The sequence below is a fragment of the Teleopsis dalmanni genome, chromosome 2 (genome assembly GCF_002237135.1).
Source record: "Teleopsis dalmanni isolate 2A chromosome 2, ASM223713v2, whole genome shotgun sequence".
Taxonomy (NCBI): Eukaryota; Metazoa; Arthropoda; class Insecta; order Diptera; family Diopsidae; genus Teleopsis; species Teleopsis dalmanni.
The window spans coordinates 220,972,786-220,985,161 of record NC_051847.1 but is presented as its reverse complement, the minus strand read 5'-3'; the positions used below and the strand labels follow the sequence as shown (position 1 = coordinate 220,985,161).

Genomic DNA, 12,376 nt, shown 5'->3' with positions numbered 1-12,376 from the left:
TGCCGTATAAAACGCGTTATAGATACATGTTTTTATATGGCAAAACTGATATTTCATTATTATGTAGCTTAAAAATTTTTAATAAATATGAGTCATTCAATTTAGATTACTTATATTTCAAAATTCAAGCAATTGGTTGAAAATTTTAAAAATAAAAGTCACAAAAAAATTTCAATAAAAAATATATATAAACTTATAAATTTTTTCAAATAACATTTAAGTGTAAAGTAAATAAGATGGACTGAGTAGGTAAGTGCCAAACCGGTTCGCACAGATTCAAAAAGCATACATTGTAATAGTAGCAAGTATCGATATTACTGAAAATGTGAACAATCGAGGTATATAATGTCAATATCGGAAACCTTTATAATACAAAGCTATTTAAAATGACGCTTTCTTTACAATTATTAAAAAAGCAATGAACATCTCTACTAAGAGATACAAGTAGTACCCTATTTTAGATTTTTTGAAGCTGCAAACCGAAGAGAGAGATGGAAACATGCAAACATCTGTTATTAATACTGTCCTATTCTTGCAAATTCATAATTATAAAATTTAGGAATGTTGTGAGCAATTGGCATAGTCAAAGTCAACTTCTTAAATAGCTCTATATGTACATAAACGAGCACCCATAGAACAAAGCAAGTATAATTCTATAGATTAATCTGAAACACAAATGATATAACCGATTGTGTTATTTTACTATAATTCTATAAAAAACCGCTTTTATCTTTCAGGAAAAAAAAATAAATATCATTGTACTTTATCTATTAGACTCTTTTTGTAATCCCACAAGTATTTGTTGGTAATGAATAATGCTATGGGTAAGAACTATATAATCATATAACCTTCAATTTATATTAAATGTATTCTAAGGAATAATTTATATTATTTTTCTCTTCAATAATTAATATTGATATTTATTAAAAAGGAGTATACTATATGACCAATGTCAAATATAATTTAATAATAAATTAATTTTTTTTAAAAATGTATAATATTAAATTTAAAACAACTCAGTTTAACTTTACTTCTGATTTTACATTCATTTAGCTCCTCTAAATTATATTCAATTTTGTACTTTGAACAGTCTTGTTAAAAAAACATCTAATATTGTAAAGATCGCACATTGCACAGATTGTTGTTGACCTTTTATCTAACCTAACTTTTATTGCTCTTAGCTATATAAGCAACTAACAATAATTTATTTACACATAATATAATTAAAAAGAATTAAGATTTTAACAATATAGTGAATAGAAAATAATAAACTATAATTAAAATTTGACTCTTGATTTGAGTGAATAAAATTATTATTTGTTTTATTAGTAAAAATAATTATTATATTTTTTTGTTTTTTTTTTTCTTCAAATAAAAATTCTAAATAATTCTCATTTACTTTGCTAAAGAAATTGCGGAAATTAACCTATAAAGTGTTCTAAATTAAATTAAGAGTTCAAAAATTAATTACTTTGTTTGTTAGAATATGTCATAATTCTTTTAATTCTTTAAATTCGTATTATTATATATAATTTAATTTAATATTTTAATTTTTGTTTTAATATTTTTTTTTGATTAATATTAAAAGCAGTAATATTTAAATGTTGTTTTTACAATATCTTCATTGCAGTTTATTATTTTTATTCTCCTATCGGATGCATTATTCTAATTAATTAATCGTAGAATTTTTATTGATTACTCACCACATATTGAATAAAAAGAATTCATTTAATTAAACTAAACTAGTTTATATGCGACAACATGCGATACCTTATGTACAATATTTTGTAATTATATTCTCGACCGTTCATCTGTATGTTTTTATTTAATTACTTTGAGCGCATTTTTTTTTGTAGAACTCAAAGCAATATTTAAATAAACAATTAAAATAATTAATTTGTTATCACAAGTTCAGATTGTTATTAATACATAATTCAGATTAATGGAAGGTTTGAGGAAGAGGAAATTGATGGATAGTTAATTCAATGTCATTGCAAAGAATTCGTTCTAATGAAAAATCCTTAATAAAGTCCTAATAATTTTCACTATGGAATTAAATATGTAATTGAGGGATACTTATTTCAGCGTTATTACAAAACGTCGTTCTCATGAATAATTCTAAATAAGTTCCTAATAAGTCACTATTGAAAATGTACCGGTACGTTATTAGTTAATATATATATATATTGATATAGCCTCCTGAACAAAACAAATGTGACACAATATATAAAGTTTAGCTCATACGATATATTACTGTATTAATAATTGAAATAGAAACTTTTTAGACTTATTTGAAGTCATGATAACGAAGAAAATGTCGAAAACGTGCAATATCTGTTATAATGACCGTCCTACTCTTGCAATTTTATAATAATAAAATGTAGGAATACTGTTGGGAGATACCTTATCAACACTCCAATAGAAAAATTCCACTCCAATTGTCCTAATTATCTTCCTTAAATTTTTTTTATATATCAGGATAAATAGATGATCAGGAAATAAAGTTTCTGATATCACATTTTGAATGTTTTAAAAAAGGTCAGTCTAATACAAAATATCTAATTATTAATTAGTTAAAGCATCTAATATTAAGTATTTGTTATACATTATTTTGTTATTTACTACTATTGAAAGGTCAACTAATATAGTTTGAGGAATTGCAGTTTAATTATATGTTTGCAAATTTTCAAAGACGTACTTTCCTAAAGTTTTTTTAGGACAATATCGATGTAGTGCTCAGTACGTATTAATTAATAAGATAATTATTAAACGTCAACTGGTTAATATGCATACAAATTATATTTTTTTATTAAGTATTATAATGACTATACTTTGTGCATAATAAAAACTTTAAATTACAGGCTTTATTTTAAAGAGAACTGAAATTAATAATAATAGAGGCATTTATTACCATTTTTTTTATTTGTTTGTAATGAACAATAGAAAGATATTAAGCAATAAAAAATAAAAAAATTATATCAATTTGTATGCTGCCACTGTTCGTTACTCAGCAGAATCATAAGATTTTCTATTCTAAAGCGTCGTTGATATTGTGGATTTCAATAATCTTGAGGATATTGTGAGACGAACTGTCAATATTAAATGCTGAAAAATTCCTAACTCAGTTATTATCATAATATTTTATATTATTAGGAAATTTCATTGTTCTTACAATACTGTTGAAATATTTAAAAACATTTCGAAATAAGAAAAAACAGACCCATTGAGCAATTCTTTGTCTATTTTTTGTTTTTTTTTTTCTTCAATAGAATTTATAAAATTGTTCATTAATTTCCTGTCAGGTTGGGTTATGAATTTAAAATTTTAGCAAGTGTCAGTCTGTGTCAGTGGCATGAGTATCTCCAGTAAACTTGTTTGCAAAAATCTCAATAACATACACAATAATATGGACTTTGTGTTTTTATATTTTATTTCATTAAATTTTAAAAAATTTTTATTTTTACTATTTAAATATATATAACACTTACGTTGTATTCTTTATGCACTGATTCAAAAATTTGTTTATATATTATTGAGAGTATTAATAAATTTACGAAATTTTGTACAAAAATTTTTCAAAATTCCTTTTTTCAAAATTTTTATTTCATTCGAAAGACGTAAGACACAAACTTTTGCAATTAATCTAAATTGCTAATTTTTTCTTGGTCAGTTTTAATTTTTCTTATAAACTTTTATATAAAAATTGTTATTTCTTACTCTTTATTCAATTAAAATTAATTTTTCGATATATAAAACGCACTCGAATTCACATGAAAATTGTTATAAACTTTTTATTATTGATTCTCTTTTATTAATAATTATTTTTTTGGCAATATTTATGCTTTGTATCTATGAAATTTACTCGCACACAACACTTTTACACGTGAGTACACATGCGTTTCGCTTAACCGTCCAAACTCAACTAAAACTTAAGCCACTGATCTGCCTAAACGACAGCAACTTAATTTCTTAACAAATCTTAATGTGCTTGTATCCCACAACGCACTGTCTTCACTAGTCGTCAACGTCGGCGTCAGCGTCGTTGTCAGCGTCATTGTCGTACCTCAATATTGCCGCTAAATTCGCACTTTACACTTTGCGCTAAGCAACACACACAACGAAACACATGCATAAAACTGCGCGTACATATTAACCAACCATTTACACGTGTGCTTTTCTCTGCTGTGCTCACTACGTTAAGACGAAAGATTCTCTTTAAATTTGCAAAACTTCCGCTGAATTCAGCAGCGTCATTAGCGTCAACAGCGTTACTATTTATAAGCAACCAAAAGCACAACAAACTCTGCTAACTCTGCTAACTCATTCGTAAGCAACGATTAACTTGTCTTTGTATGTGTGTTGAAAGCAAAATTAGTTGCACGAGGCATGAATGGAGTATGAATGGTCAATACTGGCACTCGCGTACGTATAAGTAACAAAATTTTAAAATATGGTGGATTTTTGTATCAATCTCAAAGCGTTGAGTTGATTCGACTTGAAACGCGAAAAAATCTAAATTAATTGTTTATGTATTGTAGTCAAAAACATCAAGCATTGTGCGCTTGTGTACATCTCTCATGTTAATAACATTTCAAAATTGACTAGGTAAGTTTATTGCTCTGTTTTTGCAGTGTGGTGAAGAGTGCACTTACACAGCAGTGATGAGTTCTCGAAGCAAGGAGTAAGTTAAATAGTTTAGTGACTTACACTAAATATGTATATTTGTGTAGGTAAACAAACACATTTTCTTTTTACATTTTTTTAGTGGGTGAAAAACTTGAAGCTAAGACAAGTTAACAACTTTAAAATTACACATACTCGTACTGTTAATATTATTTGAAGTATATTGTGATCTAGTAAAAATTTATATTTTAAAATATATTAAGAATTTTATGTGTAATGATAACAAATCTGTTGCGATTGCATATTCACCACTAAATATTGAAAATGAAATGAGTTGGCCATGCAAGAAAATTTGTAAAAAGTTAAGAATATTTGTGTTTAGTAAAGAAGAGGATTGTCATTCGATTGCGATTCGAAAACTAAGAATCAAACAACGGACACGTATAATTTTATCACTCGAAACAATTAAACAATTAAATTAAGTAGTGTAAAGCCTACAAATCTATTTCGAAAGCAGAGGTAATAGTAAGGAAAATTCAAGATCCGAGAGAAGTTTTTCTACCAAATTTTTATTTCGAGTAAATCCTTCGACTGACCACAACTGAAGTCTCGCTGAAGAGGGGGTGTTTTAAGCAAAGAGTATTTTAAAAATAGTTTTAAAATTCCATAAGATTCAGTATTATGCATTCTACTGGAAGCTTAAATTTGTAATAATTCATGTCTTTCTATCAATCTTCAATATATAAGTACTGTTTACTTACAAAGACTTCTACTGCATAATTAATAAAAATAATTATCAACAAAAATTTTAAATAAATATATTTACAAAAAAAGAATTCTGTCAGAAATAAATTAAATGCTCCACTGGGAGATGAGGATGGCAGAAGATAATAAGATATGTTTTCACTATTTCAGTGAGCAAAGATAATAGTTATTAAATTTCCAAGGCTAGTGAAAAAATGTAAATCTATATAAAGTAAGCTTACATACATATATTAAAATAATGATCATTACAAAATAAATAGATCAAGACTTGTATTTTCAAAAGCAATTAAGAGAATTATCTGTAGAACAACTGTTGAATACAACAGTGAAAATAGTTTCAAATAGTTTTTAATTCATATTGGAAATATTTTAATTACTATAAGTTATTTTAAGAATATATTACTAAACTATTTAAACTATAACCTTTCATCCTTGAACATTTTTCATCTGTTGAAGACACGTGCCATATAATACGGAAATTCATTTTGTGATCAATTAAAGTTTGAATAAATACTAGCTTTAAAATAAAAAATTGTCATAATGTGTATTTATAAATTTAAAAAAAAAACAATTAATCCAATTTAATCAATCACTGTTTATAATTTGTATTTTAGTTAATATATTTATCTCTAAACCGCATACGAGTACAAGGCATACTTTATGTAAATTTCTGACTTCTGACACATTTTGTTGCTATTTTAACGCTTATAATGTTATTGAGACGTCTGTTGTATTGCGATGGATATTGATTAAGGTAGGGGTACAAACGGGGATACAATGTTAGAATACATTTAGACTGAATAATTATTCAAATGCCAGTGTGGTAATTAAACCAAATTATCTATAAATAATTAATTCCTATGTGATTAAATATTATATTTGATCGCTATTTGTCTAATAATATATTATTGTATTAACTTAATTATACAGTCTTTTGCCTATGGCTTTTTATATATTATATTGTATTATTTCTTCAATAATTTAATGAAATACTATTGAAAGTTGTATTTTAATCACATCAGCAATGAATTTAGTAGGTTTATTTAATATTCAATAAGACTGCATTAATTATTTTTAATAAAATATAGTGCACTGTTTACAAAAAAAAATAATTTAATATACATTTTAATGGAGAAAAATAATATGATATACAATTTCAACTCCCACATAATATGTTAATAAGTAATTTTATACTAAAATGTCCAAACACAGCCAGTTCACTGGTTGACTTTTAATTACTTACTATCAAAACGTAAAGCCGGTAGTAAGTATTTTATGGTTAATCTAAGATAAAACTTATAATAGTTATTCATAATTAAGCCGGTGACTCATTTTATATTCAACTAAAGTAAAGTTTTGTAAATTTTTCATTGTTTTAGTGACTTTCTTTAAGCCCATATACAGAGAGATAGGTGTATTTTGAAAAAGTGCTTGAGCTATTCATGAGATAGGATCGATAATTGCAAACATCATTTGCTCCTTAAATTTACAAAATTTCTCTCATAAACAAATTCTATTATTGACAATAATATACAATACAAACAAATTTATTTAGAGTTCGCTATATATCATATATATTTGATTCTTCATCATCAATTTCTGTATCTCTCATTGGAGCATAGTGCCTTAATAAAGCACTTCCATCTGGTTCTGTTTTTAGCTAAAATCTCCGGTTCGTTCCACGTTTTTCCGGACTACTCGATTTCCTTTTGCAATGATTTTCTCCATGTGTTTTTAGAACGTCCCGTTTTACGGCTCCCACTTTTTATTTGATAATTAATATATGATTATTAATATAAAACACTTCCATCTGGTTCTGTTTTTAGTCAAAATCTTCAGCTCGTTCCACGTTTTTCTGGACTGCTCGATTTCCTTTTGCAATGATCTTTTCCATGTGTTTTTAGAAAGTCCCACTTTTACGATTCCTTTTTTATATTTGATAATAAATATATGATTATTAAAGTAATCATACAAATTAAGAAAAAATATTTCCAAACTCACTTTTACAACAATTATGTTATGAACATAAAAATTATCTTTGTCATGGTACAAATTAGAAACATAAAATATAAGAGTAATAAAAGTATATTTTCATTTTAAAGATCTCTTCAAGTAATACAAAATTTGTCACTTACATACTCAAAAATCACGAATCAACTAAATCTTAGTGAGGATATATAGAAAAAATTGACTAAATTGCGTTTTAACATTAACGATTTGGTCCAAAACAAATAAATGCGCATGCGAATGGGTTTACGAGTGCTCATGCGAGTGCACAAGTAAGCCAAGTCTGCTCCAATCATTCAAAAACTATAACTCCAAATCTAAAAAAAAGCAACCAAGACAACAATTACTCCATAAAACTGTAGCAAACTGCAACAAAAACTCTTCTTCTTCTTCTCACTTCGTTTTACTTTCAAATTCAACTTTTTCATGCTGCCCGTGTGAACAACATAAATGCATTGTGCATTGTGCTTTTGTTTTTGCTTTTGCTTTTGGTTTTGGCTTTGTTGTAAAACATAAGTCAGCTTTTAATATTGCACTAACGATGCACTTCAAGGTTAACAACGTCAACAAGTGTGCGTCATGAATGTTTTTGTTGTTGTTGTTGTAGGCTTTATTATGGTCTTCTGTCTTCTGTCGTCTTTTATTTAGGGAAACACGCACATATTATGCAATTGCAAGCACACAACACTGTAAACACTGTATTGACGTGCAACCAATACAACATTAATAAAAACAACAACTAGTAAAAAATATATATAGACAGCATCAGAAATAAGTGGCCATACCAGTCATTTTTACTTTTTACTTTAAGAGAAGTAGAAGTGACAGAAGCTATGAAAAATTACTGACTGTTTACTGTGAACATAAAGCTCTGCATTATTCCAACTTCACCACATTCAACACATAAAGAGTGGTAAAGTTGAATTTAGAAAAAATTCTGTTAATATTTTTATGGATTATAAACTTATAAACTTGTTGCATTTTTAAACAGGAAGTAATTTTTGCCCAAAATTTTTGAAGGTAGTACGTGGAATTGCAAGTACTTGGCGCAAAAATGTGATTGATAATAATCTAAATTGGCAATTTTAAATTAAATTTTTTTTATAATTCTAGAAATAATAATTTTAACCCTGAGGATGAGCCCATTAAATTGCATAAGTTAGTGAACTTACATGGTAAATAAAAACATTGATGTCTTTATCACTTTATCAGACAAACATAATGACAAACATGCGTGATTTTTAGACATTAATAATGCTCACACTTATATGAGCAAAATAATAGTTTCAAAAAGCACATACTCATACATACATACTTTTTTACAAATATGAAAGATATGTAATGCTAAGTTACCGGTATGAAAAGATTGACTCTGTGGTCAAGGCTAAAGGTACAAATATCAGCAAAATAATAAGAAAACGTATAAAAAATATTTTAAAAATAATATAATAATTACTTGAATTAATAGTAAACAAAATTATAAGTAATTTAACAATTTAACAATTTAACTTTGTTGAAGCACAGCAACAGTAATGCTTAAAAATATACAAAATATAATATAATTCGTCTACACACGTCTAAATGTATAGTATATGGTATATGCAGATAAAGAATAACCAAAAGTCAAAGAGTCAACAGCTGTCATTTAAGCCACAAAAAAAAAAAATACAAAAACAAAAAAAATATGAAAAAAGTAAACTTTGTTAAACTCTATAAATGTTGTTAATGTTTGGAGTATTTATTATTAATTTTTTACATACAATTTTCATTGTGAGATTGCATAAAATTTCGTTTAACAATTTCAAAGTCAGCACAAAAGTCGCGCACACAAGCTACAATTTTTAATTAATTTGTATAAACTTTTATGGCCAAAAACAGGTATGTGCGCATATGTGTGCAACGCATACAGCAGACTAAATGTGAGTGGGCAAAGTAAAAGGGCTTCTTTAATAAGCGAATACCAACAAAATCGTTTGGCTATGTCTATTTTGCGTAATCGTGACATTGAAACCAGACAATACTGCCGTCACCTCTGCCGCTGCCACTGCCACAGCCACTGCTGCTGCAATAGTCAATCAAGCACTACATTTGACCAATTTCAGTTTCAGTCGGTACCTCCTGTCATGTGTCGTATCGCGCAGAGAGTAGCTTAGTGTCGTGTGGGTGTTAATAGTAACATAGTCGGTCATTGTTGGTCATTGTTGGTCACTGAACGCATTGTACACTGAACGCGGTTTTATAGTAATTCATTTGATCAATGCTTTGTCTTCTGATTTGTCGCACTTCATCTCCGTCTCCCTCTGCTTTGGACCCAGTGTTGTAATATCTTTTGTGGTTAGCAAAATAACATAAAAATTTTGCAATTATATTTAACAGGCCTTACAAAGCTAGTATCAAATCGGTCATTTTGTGTTTTTATAATTTAATTTGTATGTACATTGTGACCGAAAAGTTTCCGGAAAATTTTAAATAAAACGCAAAATTCTTAATCTTCATCAATATTTATTTTATCTCCTTCAAATATGCCTCCATTAGAAGCGATACACAAATGCCAACGTTTCTTCCAATCATCAAAACATTTTTTATAGGCGCTTTCCGGTATGGCTTTGAGTTCCCTCTGCGAATTCTGTTTTACGTCTTCTATGGATTCAAAACGCGTTCCTCTGAGTGGTAATTTGAGGTTGGGAAACAGGAAAAAGTCACACGGTGCAAGATCAGGTGAATACGGTGGCTGTTCGATGGTATTTATTGAATGTTTGGCCTTAAAATCGTTGATAATGTTGAACAAATTGAGGTGAATCGGAACAAGCCGGGCGTTGACACGTCGCATACACAAATTGTCCACCAAAATCAAACGAGCCATCTCACGACCGATGCCTAGCTCTCGTGCTATCTCTCTAACACTCACATGAGGATTTTTGAACACGATTTCCTTTGCCTTTTCAATGTTTTCGTCGGTGGTAGAGGTCGAAGGTCGTCCAGAACGCGGCATGTCTTCGACGGTCGTACGACAGTCCTGAAAGGCTTTGTACCACTCATAAACTTGAGTTTTCGATAAAACTGATTCCCCATAAGCCTTTTGTAGCATTCGCAACGATTCTGCACACGAAATTTCGTTCGAAAAACAAAATTTGATGCAAACTCTTTGTTCAATATTTTTTTCCATTGTTTTTTTCGCAACGCACTACTGAGGTGAACTGGTTTCAACAGCTGCCGTAAACGAACTGTTCGACAGATCGCGCCTCATTTTTGGCATAGTAAATTAAGGACAGTGCTGCCAACTACATAAACTTAAAATATCGAAAAATATACAGCGCGCGAATTTTAAATGAGAATTTCCGAAAGCTTTTCGGTCACAATGTATATGCAAATAGATTCGTACCTAATTAACTTGTGAAAATACATATCTGACATTCCAAATCTTAAGCTCGATGAACCAATTGTGCTAACTTACGGTAAGTAAAGACTTTTACACAAGCGAATTGACTAACAAATAATATAGTTACAAAATATAAAAACCGTTTTATTTTAAAGTAAATTATATATGATTTTTTGATGATACATTCTTTTTAAATTATAATAAACAGTTTTTAAGATCATAATAAGATCATGAGAAATATTAAAAATATAGTAAACATTTTAAAAAAAAATCTTATTCTCAACTAATTAAGGTTAGTATATATACCATCTACTTATTTACTTACACAGCCATACCAACCAGTCACCAGTTTTCTGTCACAGCACTCATCTTTAGTCGCTTCTGCAGCAAGTGCGGTTATTGCTTCCTTAACTTAATCACTCCACTAAAGACACGGTCTTCTTCTATGCCTTCTTTCTCCAACTACCGCTTCAAATTCTTTTTTAGCTGAAGCATTTCCATCCGCTCTCACGACATAACCCATAAAGTTATGGTACTGGATGATAATTTGTTGAACTATATCAATGTACAGCTTTTGGTACATTTAAATGGACTACAAGTTAGTCAGCGTCAACTTGTAGAGTACCACAGATCATTCAAAGAACTTTTTTCTTCAGAACTTTCAGCGTTGCTTCATATACTGTAATAGTGACCTATGTAGCGTTGTCCGCGTGCCAGCTGAATCCATAACACCATCTATTGCCAATGATAATTCGTTGACAGATCGAATAATTCGTAGATGTGGTCTGATTTTCAGGTTAACATATTTGTTGTTTGTATTATATAAATGTAGTTAACGAATTAAGTTCAGTATAATTATACTTAACTAATTTATTAAAAATATCGTACAATATAGGATATGACCTACTAAAATAAATATATATAAATTACAAAAGAAAACGTCTTTGATTCAATCACGCATACAGTCAATGCTGATTTTATGTCGTTTTCAATTGGCAAATCTAGGGCAACTTTTTCAATTGAAATTTTTTTTTAGTACAGTTTTCATATTCAATTGGTTAATTGGTTAATTAAGCAATATGTGTAAGTTAGCTTATACCGGCGATCCCAGGGGGATCTAGCAATATGTGTAACGCTCGAGATTAATTTATAACACTCTAGATATTTCACCAGATTAGTAAAATTACCCTGAATTTAACAGCAGTTTTATATTATTTGATAATTGATTTTTGATATATTTGTTCTTATTTGATATATTTTTATTACTTATTAATTAAAAGTTAAAAATTAAATTAAAATAATCAGTAATCGTCTGAAGATGGTGCTCCTGGTAATTTCGAAATATTCAATGATTTTTAAATGTCGGTGAAGCAAAAAACCCTAAGATGGATGACTCCATAGACGATGTTGCTCAAAAATATATGGATCAAGAAGTTCGTATATTAATAACTTTAAATATATTTATGTTAAGTTTATGTAATGTAACTACGAAATTTACAATAATTTGATCAATTAACAAAAATAATAATTTACTTGTTTTTTCCACTCATTTTCTTAAGCGATACTGACTTATGTCAACATAACATATGTATAGCTGCCAAA

The 12,376-nt window shown here is 28.4% G+C and overlaps 1 protein-coding gene across 1 annotated transcript in view; it reads right to left on the bottom strand.

Moving 5' to 3' along the window:
- Window positions 1–12,376, bottom strand: part of LOC119676786 (cilia- and flagella-associated protein 58-like) — a 42,696-nt gene that overhangs the window by 4,693 nt on the left and 25,627 nt on the right. The window lies entirely within an intron of this gene.